This window comes from Hevea brasiliensis, chromosome 4, assembly GCF_030052815.1.
Source record: "Hevea brasiliensis isolate MT/VB/25A 57/8 chromosome 4, ASM3005281v1, whole genome shotgun sequence".
NCBI classification, from domain to species: Eukaryota; Viridiplantae; Streptophyta; class Magnoliopsida; order Malpighiales; family Euphorbiaceae; genus Hevea; species Hevea brasiliensis.
Genome location: NC_079496.1, coordinates 105,654,449 through 105,667,128, shown reverse-complemented (window position 1 = coordinate 105,667,128; position 12,680 = coordinate 105,654,449). Strand labels below are relative to the sequence as shown.

The 12,680-nt window shown below is 37.2% G+C and overlaps 1 long non-coding RNA gene across 1 annotated transcript; it reads left to right on the top strand.

The window, feature by feature from the left end:
• Positions 1–9,735: 9,735 nt before the first annotated feature.
• On the top strand, positions 9,736–12,383 carry LOC131179077 (uncharacterized). The gene is made up of 3 exons (XR_009148075.1): positions 9,736–9,954; positions 11,410–11,473; positions 12,096–12,383. It is a non-coding gene; the product is annotated as an uncharacterized LOC131179077 (long non-coding RNA).
• The last annotated feature ends 297 nt before the right edge of the window (positions 12,384–12,680 follow it).

The window sequence follows — 12,680 nt, the reverse complement described above, 5'->3', positions numbered from 1 at the left end:
ATTTCTTACATAGTTATAATGTTTGGTAAGTTTCCTCCAAGATATTGAATGTGGTTATGACACCCCTCACTCGTCTATAGTGTAGCCAACCAAGGCATGTCACACTTGGTGCCGGAGCACCCTATCTTATCTTATTTTATTTCTTTAATAATTTTATTCTCGTTATATTTTAATATTAATTATTTTTCTAAGGAGAAATCAGTGGAGTTTTCTCTATTTTAAACCGTTTGGCGTATTTTACTATTTACCTGTTTAAAATCTCAACAATATTTTCTATACAATAATTCATCCATACTTATATCATCATTTCAAAAATCATTATGTAATTCAAATCCATACTCATTTGTGCAAATTCATTCATGCTTATTACATGTATCAAAATTCTCAATTTCATTAGTTTACATAATTTGCAAACTAATTGTATAAATTCATAATTTACATCAGGTGCATATTACATACAGTTTCCTAATTTTCATTACAACATAATAAATAATTATAATGCACAAATTACATAATATTACTAATGTGAGTCTTATCTACATGCTGTAACACCCCCGTTTGCATAGCCTGGTAGATTTCACTGTTCCGGTGACCGGTGTCGGTCCGAACAATTAAGGGGATTAGAACCACATTTAAGACAACTAGATAAGCCACAAACACAAATAATTAGTAATGTTCAATTAGTTAAGTATAAATAAGAAAAACAGAACATAAGAAGTTAAACGAGCCGAGAGTCACAGTGATGGATGACCTCCTCGAGCAGCTGAAGTCATTTTAAACTCAAATTTGAACCGTAAAAAGTGACTGCGGTCCTTAGGACCCTTATGAACACAGTGGAAAAGAGAAAATCACGAAAAAGAAGCTTAAGCGGTCAAATAATTAGGTCGAGGCGAAAGAAATATTGGATTATTTACAAACCGGGATGAACTGCGAGGGCAATTTGGTCAATTGACCCCAGAGGCGACTCTGACCTAATCACAAATAAAATCGGAGAAAAGAAATTTTCGGAATCGAGAATTAAATTAAAGAACTAATAAAAAAATAAATAGAAAAAAAAAGAAAAGGAAAGAGGTTGGAAAAGTCAAAGGGATGACATCATGTATGATGTCATAAAGATTTAATTTAATTATTTTATTAATTAGAGAATTTTGGTCTTCAAAAAGGGATAAACATAAAAGAAAACAAAAAGAAAAAAAAAATGAAAAACCTCATTTTCCATCTTCCTTGCCGCCCCACTTTCTTCTTCATTTCACCATTGCCCATCCTCCATTAAAGCTTGCACTCAAGCTTTATTCCTCCACTCAACCTTAATAACTCCCTTAAAAACCTCCCTAGAACTTGTTATTGCAACTTAAGAAGGAGATTACAAGAAGAAAGAAGAGGTAAGATAGGGTTTTGAAGCTTTGAGAAAGGTTAGTATATTAAACTCCTTAATTTTTCCATTTAGATGCATCATTAGTTGTTGAATTAGCTTGTAATGTGTTAAAATGAAATAAAAAAATGTGGGGAAGAACAAACTGAATTTTTGGGGCAGCTTGAGAGGAATATGGTTTGCATGAATATGATGCAATTGAATGAGTTTAGAAACCTTATTTAGTTAAATGATTAACATTAAAATCATTAGAACTAGTTAAATGCAAGAGTTAGTGAGATTAGGGTTTCAATGCTAGGGTTTATGAACCAAAATTTGGAGAAATGCATAAATGGTATGTTTAACCTATTGTGACATGAAATAATGGTCAATTATGACCAAATGGATTGTGTGGGAATGGTAGGAAATTAAACCAAATTCGTAGGTTAATGGTCATGCTGCTGGCAGCATGACCAAACCCACTTTAAAGGACCAAAACTCAAATTTTACTAGTCCAATTGATATGCCACAAATTGGGGATGAAAATAGACATAAAAGAGCACAATTTTCATTAAGGAACCATGACCAAAAAATGACCAAAACTTGGTGAAACAATTGACCAAAGTGAATTGATAGCAGGCTGCCCTGCACCAAAACTGACCAAATGAACAGTAACTGTTCATTTGGTCATAATTCGAGTTAGACAGGTCAAATTGACCTGAAATTTTACTAGCAATTAGATGAGACATAGATCTAAAACTTTCATGAAGAACACCACCCAAAATTATGCCATTAACCCATTCAAATTATTGAGTAAAGTTAAATTATCAAACCTGAAACTCTGCAGATTTTCAATTGAGCAGTAATGTTTGGATGGCTATAACTCCCTCTAGAAAACTCAGATTTAGGCGATTCTTGAACCGATGGAAACCTAAGACATAGTAGAACATTTCATATGAAGAAAGTGAGACCAAATTATGAACTTAACTTGATCAAATTATTGACCAAAGTTGGATCAAAATCTGCCAGAACCCAAAAGTGCAGCATGAGCGATTGCGTGAGCGATAAACTTATTTTGGCCATAACTTGAGCTACAAAACTCCGATTGAGGTGATCCAAAAATGAGAATACACTTAAGACAATAAGGAACATTTTCTATGAAGGAAGTTTTGTTAAATTCTAACAGTAGATTGACCAATGGAATAGTGCAACTTCGGAGAACCAAAACCGAAAATTGGCAATTTTGCCAAAATGACCAAAGCTTTAAACAAATGACCAAAACCAACAAGTTTGGTGACCAAAATGTGGTATGTGGGTGAAGTTGGAGTTCTCATACCTATTAAGCCTTAGAAAGTCAATAATTTGACTTGAATAGTGCAGTGAATAGTAACCCAAAACACAAAATTTTGAGAACGTCGAATTTAACACGTTAGAGCTAGGTAAATGTGAAGTTAAGTTTATTTTGGATTTATTTTAAGTTTTAGTACTGAAACATTAGAAAATTTCGTGTTTCAGTGGAAAGAATCTGGAATGAGAACCGAGGAGTCGAGTCAAGGCCAACAGGCGACTCGTTTGAGGTTTGTGGACAACATATACTTTTATAATCATCTTTTGCATATCGTTTTGAATAATATGAAATATTGGATTATGGCATTCTTGTGATGTTTGATCTAAATTGTTGAAAGATATTATGAATATTTGAAAAGACAATGTTTAGCAAATTGTTAAGATAAGTTTTGAAATCACAGTGTCATGACCACATATTTGAACACCTCACTAGCACGACTAGTTGGGGTAATTAGTTTCAAATTTTGATTCCTTCTCTGGAGAAGTGTTGAGGTGTGCCAGTAGAAGAGGATGTGAATGGATATCCATATATTTGAGCTAGCTAGCCTTGTGATATGATTTCTCTTTAGCTTCTGGCTATTGAGATTCATGTGATTTCTCTTTAGCCTCTGGCTATTGAGATTCTATTTGTTTCGAATGGCGTGATCTAACTGTGGGTTTTATGAAATGTATTTTGATACTTTGAAATGAACTTGGTTTACATGTAAAATCTCACAATGCATGATTGTATTTAATTTTCATGTTTAGCCAAATTTTTGAATGAATGTGTTTTAAGTTTTGAATAAAGATTATTTTAGTATATTGTGCACCACTGAGTCCTAGTACTCGATAAGCTTATTCTTTGTCGCAGATCTGAGACTAGAGGAAGCGTGAGATCATTCGAGGATTGAGGATCGTTCTGCTTTGAAGCTATCGGGTATAATTTATACCCTGATCGTAAATATTTATTTTGATGTATGTAATGCACAGAAATGTATGGACATGTGAAGACGGGTTTTGAGCAGCTTGTACAAAATTTGTATAAAATTTGTAATAAACTTTAGTTTGGATTTTCTTAATGTAAATTTTTGTATGATATATACATAAATTGTTTATCTTTGAAGAAATATGAATGTATGAAATTGATTGACTGTACCTTGGGGACTATTAAATTTTGAACTTGAAAAATTTATTGAAATGATTGTGAAATTGATTGAGTTTGATTGTGAAACCGAAGTAGTGGTTGAGAAAAACTTTTAGAAGTGCTTTTTACAGGTATTTGAAGAATGGTTTTCTCAAAATACAAAGGAAACTCTGTCAAAATTTTTATAGAATTTGCGGAAAATTAAAATGGACAAAATTTTTTTTTACTAGTATTTAAACTTGAATAAATGGTTTTTAATTCCTACCAAAATGCTCACCACTTCCAAAATGTAAGAAAATTGTTTTAAAATCCCTTGTAGGGTACTTAATGAGTTATCGGTAGGTGAAGTTCGGTAGTTCATTAAGTATTCTACGGGATCATGTTATGCCCGGAGGGGTAAGGTGTGACATGTTTTAGTGGTATCAGAGCAAATTTTTGAAGTATGTTCTAACATATAAATTTGTGTCTTTCTTGTTAAGTACAACTGCTCAATGTCCATAATTGTTACATACAGTGCATTACATCATGAATATGAACTAACGGAGGGAAATCTCCATGTGTTACTTGTTCAGGAGATACCCTAACTTCAGCCTGAAATGGAAGAAGGGGATCGCTCGATTGAAGCGATCTGTTGAAGCTGAGGCACAAGAGGAAGCCCACTTTGCGAGAATGTCGGTGGGTCAACAACACCCCACAAATGCCGCGATTCCTGCACTGGTCGCCAGATGGCTGCGATGTTTGACAAATGGTCAGGTATGCTTGCTCAAGCTCCACCCCAACCACCTGTGGCACAATCACTGCCTTCAGCCAGACAGTACGACAAGTTATTGAAGTATGGGGCTGCGGAATTTAAGGGTACAGTGGACCCTTTAGAGGCAGAGCAATGGCTTGAAAGAATGGACAGAGTGTTTAAGAAACTGCACTGCCAAGATGAGCTGAAGTTTGAGTATTCCGTGTCTCTACTGCAAGGGGATGCGTATGATTGGTGGAAGACCATCCCCACGGCTTATTTGAACCACGATCTTGACACAGGATGACTTCATCGGAGAGTTCGAGTAAATACATCCCAGATGCATATGTTGACCAGAAACTGCAAGAATTTTTGAGTTTGAAACAAGGGAACCGATCGGTGGCAGAGTATGAGAGGGAGTTCTCCCGCCTGAGTCACTATGCGGGGAGCCTCCTTACTACTAGCAAGGCAAGATGCAAGAGATTTGAGACGGGTTTGAAGCCCAGCATAAGGATGCAAGTTGTGGGATTTCGACACAACAACTTCTCAGAGCTTATGTCGCAAGCACTTGAACTGGAGAGAATTGAATCAGAAGCAACCCCAAGGAAAGAAAAATTAGAAAAAGCTGAGAAATCAGAAAAAGACAAGGGGGAAAAATCAGTTGAACAAAGTTCTGGTGCTACCTCTGGAAAGAGAAAGAAGTTTAGTGGACCCAGCAGGGGTCGAGGTGGAAGATTTGGTAGGGGCCGATTCTCCGGACAGAGACCCCCTAGGTCTAGTCAGCAGTCAAGCAGGGGTTCACATTCTGCCCGCCCCTGTGAGACTTGTGGAAAGATTCATGGGGGGGAGTGCTACTGGGCCACTGGAGCTTGCTTTAACTGCGGAGGCAAGGGCCATATAGCTAAAGACTGTACTAGTGCTCCAAGATATAGTCCAGCTCCTACTACTGCCGAGGGATCTATTCAGAGTCCTGCTCCCAGAGGTTCACAGTCTGTTGGCACAGGAAGAGGTAGAGATAGAGGCACTACTTCAGGCAGTCAGGGCACAGTTGGTCAGTCAGGACAAGGAAGTGCTTCAACCAGAATCTATACAATGAGACAGAGAGAAGAGGCTGAGACTTCTGATGTGGTAGCTGGTACATTCTCTATCTCTGATCAAGAAGTATTTGTGTTGTTTGATCCGGGTTCAACCCATTCATATGTTAGTGCTAGCATAGTTAGTTCACTTGCTGTTCCATGTGTGCAAATGGATTTTGAAGTGCTAGTAACTAGTCCGTTAGGACAAGAGGTCCGGGTCAACAGAATTTATAGAGACTATCCTTTGGTGATCCAAGGACATGTTTTCCCATCAGACTTGATTGAAATACCCTTCAGAGAGTATGATATCATCTTGGGCATGGATTGGTTAGCCAGGCATCATGCCATGATTGACTGTAGACTGAAGACAGTCACTTTTGGTCTCCCTTTGTACGGTGATGTGGTAATACATGGGGAGAGGCATTTACTGCCATCAAACATCATTTCGGCTGCACTAGCCAGAAGAATGATTAGAAAGGGGTGTAAAGCATACTTAGCACATGTGATAGACACCCAAGTGGGGAGTCCAGCACTAAGGGACATCCCTACTGTATGTGATTTTTCGAATGTGTTTCCTGATGAATTGCCAGGATTACCTCCACAAAGAGAAGTGCAGTTTGAAATTGATGTTATGCCTGGTGTGGACCCAATCTCCATAACGCCATATAGAATGGCGCTAGCAGAATTGAAAGAATTGAAAGTGCAATTGCAAGAATTGCTTGACAAGGGCTTTATCCGCCCGAGTGTGTCACCTTGGGGAGTGCCAGTATTGTTTGTAAAGAAGAAAGATGGCACTCTCCGGTTATGCATCGATTATCGGCAGTTGAATAAGGTGACAATAAAGAATAGATATCCATTGCCTCGCATTGATGACTTGTTTGATCAATTGAGGGGTGCAGCTGTGTTCTCCAAAATTGACTTGAGATCAAGTTATTATCAGTTGAAAGTACAAGAGCAGAGTATTGCTAAAACTGCCTTCAGAACCCGCTATGGCCATTATGAGTTTTTGGTTATGCCATTTGGGTTAACTAATGCTCCGGCTGCTTTTATGGATCTGATGAATACTATCTTTAGACCATACCTCGACTAGTTTGTTGTGGTATTCATAGATGATATATTGGTCTATTCGAGGAATGCAGAAGAGCATGATAGACATCTGCGGATTGTACTGCAGACTTTGAGGGAGAAACAACTATATGCCAAATTGTCGAAATGTGAATTTTGGCTGAAAGAAATATCCTTTTTGGGGCATGTAGTATCAGAAGAGGGCATTAAGGTAGATCCAAGCAAGATTGAAGCTGTCCTTAATTGGAGGCCACCCAGAAATGTCACAGAAATTCGTAGTTTTCTGGGTTTAGCTGGATACTACCGTAGATTTGTGAAGGGATTCTCCATGTTGGCATCTCCATTGACAAAGCTGCTTAGAAAAGATGTGAAATTTCAGTGGACGGATAAATGCCAACAGAGTTTTGATGAATTGAAGAGATGTTTGACTGAAGCTCCAGTCCTTACTTTACCTACTTCAGGTAAAGAATATACAGTATATAGTGATGCTTCTCACAATGGTATTGATGCAAGATCGAAATGTCATTGCCTATGCATCACGCCAGCTGAAACCGCATGAGAGGAATTATCCGACACATGATTTGGAGCTTGTAGCTATCGTGTTTGCTCTTAAGATCTGGAGACACTATTTATATGGGGAAAAGTGTTACATCTACACAGATCATAAGAGTTTGAAGTATTTGGGCACCCAGAAAGAGCTGAATTTAAGACAGAGGAGATGGTTAGAGTTGATAAAAGACTACGATTGTCTGATAGACTATCAGCCAGGGAAAGCTAATGTTGTGGCTGACGCCTTAAGTCGCAAGACTATGGCAAGTCTACGGGTTACTCCTTTGTCTTTGGTACATGAGTTGAGATCATTACATGCCAGCTTAGAGATTAATGATGATGGGCAGACAACAGTTGCATGGCATGTACAGCCAGTGTTAATTGATCAGATCCGAATGGCTGCTCAGAATGATGAAAGGTATCAAAAGCTGATGGAAGAAGTCCGACAGGGCAGGAAACCAGAGTTCTCAATCAGAGATGATGGTTTACTATTACACCAGGGTAGAATGTGTGTTCCTAATAATGTTGATTTGAGGCAGATTATTTTGAAGGAAGCACATGAATCTCCTTTTGCCATGCATCCTGGTGGCACAAAAATGTATAGGGGGCTAAAGGAGCATTACTGGTGGATGGGTATGAAAAGAGATGTGGCAGAGTTTGTATCCAAATGCCTAACTTGTCAACAAGTAAAGGCAGAGCATCAAGTACCAACTGGGTTGTTACATCCACTACCAGTACCAGAATGGAAATGGGAAAGAATAACAATGGATTTTGTGATGGGACTTCCGAGGACACAGAAGAGTCATGATGTAGTTTGGGTCACTGTCGACAGACTAACTAGATCTGCTCATTTTCTGCTAGTTCGGATGGACTACAGTTTGGACAGATTGTACATTGACGAGATTGTGAGACTGCATGGAGTGCCAGTATCTATTGTATCAGACAGAGATCCTAGGTTCACGTCTAGATTCTGGGGCAGTCTTCAGAGAGCCCTTGGAACTAGATTGAACTTCAGTACGGCATTCCACCCACAGACAGATGGCCAGTCTGAGAGGGTAATTCAGATCTTGGAGGACATGCTACGGGCTTGTGTGATTGAGTTTGAGGGTAGTTGGGATACACACTTGCCTTTGATTGAGTTTGCTTACAACAACAGCTAACAATCAAGCATTGGGATGCCTCCATATGAAGCTTTGTATGGCAGGAAATGTAGAACCCCGTTATGTTGGGATGACGTGGGTGAAAGAAAGATGATTGGACCCGAAATCGTTCAGCAAACTGAAGAGAAAATCAGGGTGATTAGAGGTCGACTTAAGATTGCATCAGACCGTCAGAAGTCCTACATTGATTTGAAAAGAAGGGATATTCAGTATGCAGTGGGTGAGAAAGTTTTCCTCAAAGTTTCTCCTTGGAAGAGAATTATGAGATTCGGCAGAAAGGGGAAACTGAGTCCTCGTTTCATTGGGCCATATGAGGTTCTGGAAAGAGTGGGTCCTTTGGCTTATCGTTTGGCACTACCTCCAGAGTTGGAAAAGATACATAATGTCTTCCATGTGTCAATGTTGAGGAGGTATCGATCTGACCCATCTCATGTATTATCAGTAGAAGAAATTGAAGTAAATCCAGACCTCACATATGAAGAAGAACCCATAAAAATTCTGGCTTATGAGGTGAAGCAGCTACGGAACAAGCAGATACCGTTGGTAAAAGTCTTTGTGGAACCATCATTCGGGCCAAGAAGCTACTTGGGAACGAGAGGAGGACATGAGAACACAACACCCACAACTGCTCGTAGATTGATACTGTAAAATTTGAGACAAAATTTATTTAAGGGGAGAATTGTAACACCCCGTTTGCATAGCACTGGTAGATTTCATCGTTCGTGACGGTGTCGGTCCGGACAATTAAGGATTAGAACCACATTTAAGACAACTAGATAAGCCACAAACACAAATAATTAGTAATGTTCAATTAGTTAAGTATAAATAAGAAAAAGCAGAACATAAGAAATTAAAGCGGCGAGAGTCACAAATGATGGGTGACCTCCTCGAACGCAGCGAAGTCATTTTAAACTCAAATTTCGAACCGTAAAAAGTGACGCTGCGGTCCTTAGGACCCTTATGAACACAGTGGAAAAGAGAAAATCACAAAAAAGAACTGTTAAGCCAATCAAATAATTAGGTCAGAGAGCCGAAAGAAATATTGGATTATTTGCAAACCGGGATGAACCGGCGAGGGGCAATTTGGTCAATTGACCCCAGAGTGACTCTGACCTAATCACAAATAAAATCGGAGAAAAGAAAATTTCGGAATCGAGAATTAAATTAAAGAACTAATAAAAAAATAAATAGAAAAAAAAAGAAAAGGAAAGAGGTTGGAAAAGTCAAAGGGATGACATCATGTATGATGTCATAAAGATTTAATTTAATTATTTTATTAATTAGAGAATTTTGGTCTTCAAAAAGGGATAAACATAAAAGAAAACAAAAAGAAAAAAAAATGAAAAACCTCATTTTCCATCTTCCTTGCCGCCCCACTTTCTTCTTCATTTCACCATTGCCCATCCTCCATTAAAGCTTGCACTCAAGCTTTATTCCTCTACTCAACCTTAATAACTCCCTTAAAAACCTCCCTAGAACTTGTTATTGCAACTTAAGAAGGAGATTACAAGAAGAAAGAAGAGTTAAGATAGGGTTTTGAAGCTTTGAGAAAGGTTAGTATATTAAACTCCTTAATTTTTCCATTTAGATGCATCATTAGTTGTTGAATTAGCTTGTAATGTGTTAAAATGAAATAAAAAAATGTGGGGAAGAACAAACTGAATTTTTGGGGCAGCTTGAGAGGAGTATGGTTTGCATGAATATGATGCAATTGAATGAGTTTAGAAACCTTATTTAGTTAAATGATTAACATTAAAATCATTAGAAGTAGTTAAATGCAAGAGTTAGTGAGATTAGGGTTTCAATGCTAGGGTTTATGAACCAAAATTTAGAGAAATGCATAAATGGCATGTTTAACCTATTGTGACATGAAATAATGGTCAATTATGACCAAATGGATTGTGTGGGAATGGTAGGAAATTAAACCAAATTCGTAGGTTAATGGTCATGCTGCTGGCAGCATGACCAAACCCACTTTGAAGGACCAAAACTCAAATTTTACAAGTCCAATTGATATGCCACAAATTGGGGATGAAAATAGACATAAAAGAGCACAATTTTCATTAAGGAACCATGACCAAAAACTGACCAAAACTTGGTGAAACAATTGACCAAAGTGAATTGATAGCAGGCTGCCCTGCACCAAAACTGACCAAATGAACAGTAACTGTTCATTTGGTCATAATTCGAGTTAGACAGTTCAAATTGACCTGAAATTTTACCAGCAATTATATGAGACATAGATCTAAAACTTTCATGAAGAACCCCACCCAAAATTATGCCATTAACCCATTCAAATTATTGAGCAAAGTTAAATTATCAAACCTGAAACTCTACAGATTTTCAATTGAGCAGTAATGTTTGGATGGCTATAACTTCCTCTAGAAAACTCGGATTTAGGCGATTCTTGAACCGATGGAAACCTAAGACATAGTAGAACATTTCATATGAAGAAAGTGAGACCAAATTATGAACTTAACTTGATCAAATTATTGATCAAAGTTGGATCAAAATCTGTCAGAACCCAAAAGTGCAGCATGAACAGTGCACGTGAACAGTAAACTTATTTTGGCCATAACTTGAGCTACAAAACTCCGATTGAGGTGATCCAAAAATGAGCATACACTTAAGACAATAAGGAACATTTTCAATGAAGGAATTTTTGTTAAATTCCAACAGTAGATCGACCAATGGAATAGTGCAACTTCGGAGAACCAAAACCAAAAATTGGCAATTTTGCCAAAATGACCAAAGCTTTAAACAAATGACCAAAACCAACAAGTTTGGTGACCAAAATGTGGTATGTGGGTGAAGTTGGAGTTTCCATACCTATTAAGCCTTAGAAAGTCAATAATTTGACTTGAATAGTGCAGTGAATAGTAACCCGAAACACAAAATTTCGAGAACGTCGAATTTAACACGTTAGAGCTAGGTAAATGTGAAGTTAAGTTTATTTTGGATTTATTTTAAGTTTTAATACTGAAACATTGGAAAATTTCGTGTTTCAGTGGAAAAGAATACCGGGACAGAACCCGAGGAGTCGAGTCAAGGCCAACAGGCGACTCGTTTGAGGTTTGTGGACAACATATACTTTTATAATCATCTTTTGCATATCGTTTTGAATAATATGAAATATTGGATTATGGCATTCTTATGATGTTTGATCTAAATTGTTGAAAGATATTATGAATATTTGAAAAGACAATGTTTAGTAAATTGTTAAGATAAGTTTTGAAACCACAGTGTCATGACCACATATTTGAACACCTCACTAGCACGACTAGTGGGGGTAATTAGTTTCGAATTTTGATTCCTTCTCTGGAGAAGTGTTGAGGTGTGCCAGTAGAAGAGGATGTGAATGGATATCCATATATTTGAGCTAGCTAGCCTTGTGATATGATTTCTCTTTAGCTTCTGGCTATTGAGATTCATGTGATTTCTCTTTAGCCTCTGGCTATTGAGATTCTATTTGTTTCGAATGGCGTGATCTAACTGTGGGTTTTATGAAATGTATTTTGATACTTTGAAATGAACTTGGTTTACATGTAAAATCTCACAATGCATGATTGTATTTAATTTTCATGTTTAGCCAAATTTTTGAATGAATGTGTTTTAAGTTTTGAATAAAGATTATTTAGTATATTGTGCACCACTGTGTCCTAGTACTCAGCGATAGCTTCTATTGCTGTCGCAGATACAGAGACTAGAGGAGCAGCAGACTGAGCTGCTGAGGATTGATGATCGTTCTGCTTTGAAGCTATCGGGTATAATTTATACCCTGATCGTAAATATTTATTTTGATGTATGTAATGCACAGAAATGTATGGACATGTGAAGACGGGTTTTGAGCAGCTTGTACAAAATCTGTATAAAATTTGTAATAAACTTTAGTTTGGATTTTCTTAATGTAAATTTTTGTATGATATATACATAAATTGTTTATCTTTGAAGAAATATGAATGTATGAAATTGATTGACTGTACCTTGGGGACTATTAAATTTTGAACTTGAAAATTTTATTGAAATGATTGTGAAATTGATTGAGTTTGATTGTGAAACCGAAGTAGTGGTTGAGAAAAACTTTTAGAAGTGCTTTTTACAAGTATTTGAAGAATGGTTTTCTCAAAATACAGAGGAAACTTTGTCAAAATTTTTATAGAATTTGCAGAAAATTAAAATGGACAAAATTTTTTTTTACTAGTATTTAAACTTGAATAAATGGTTTTTAATTCCTACCAAAATGCTCACCACTTCCAAAATGTAAGAAAATTGTTTTAAA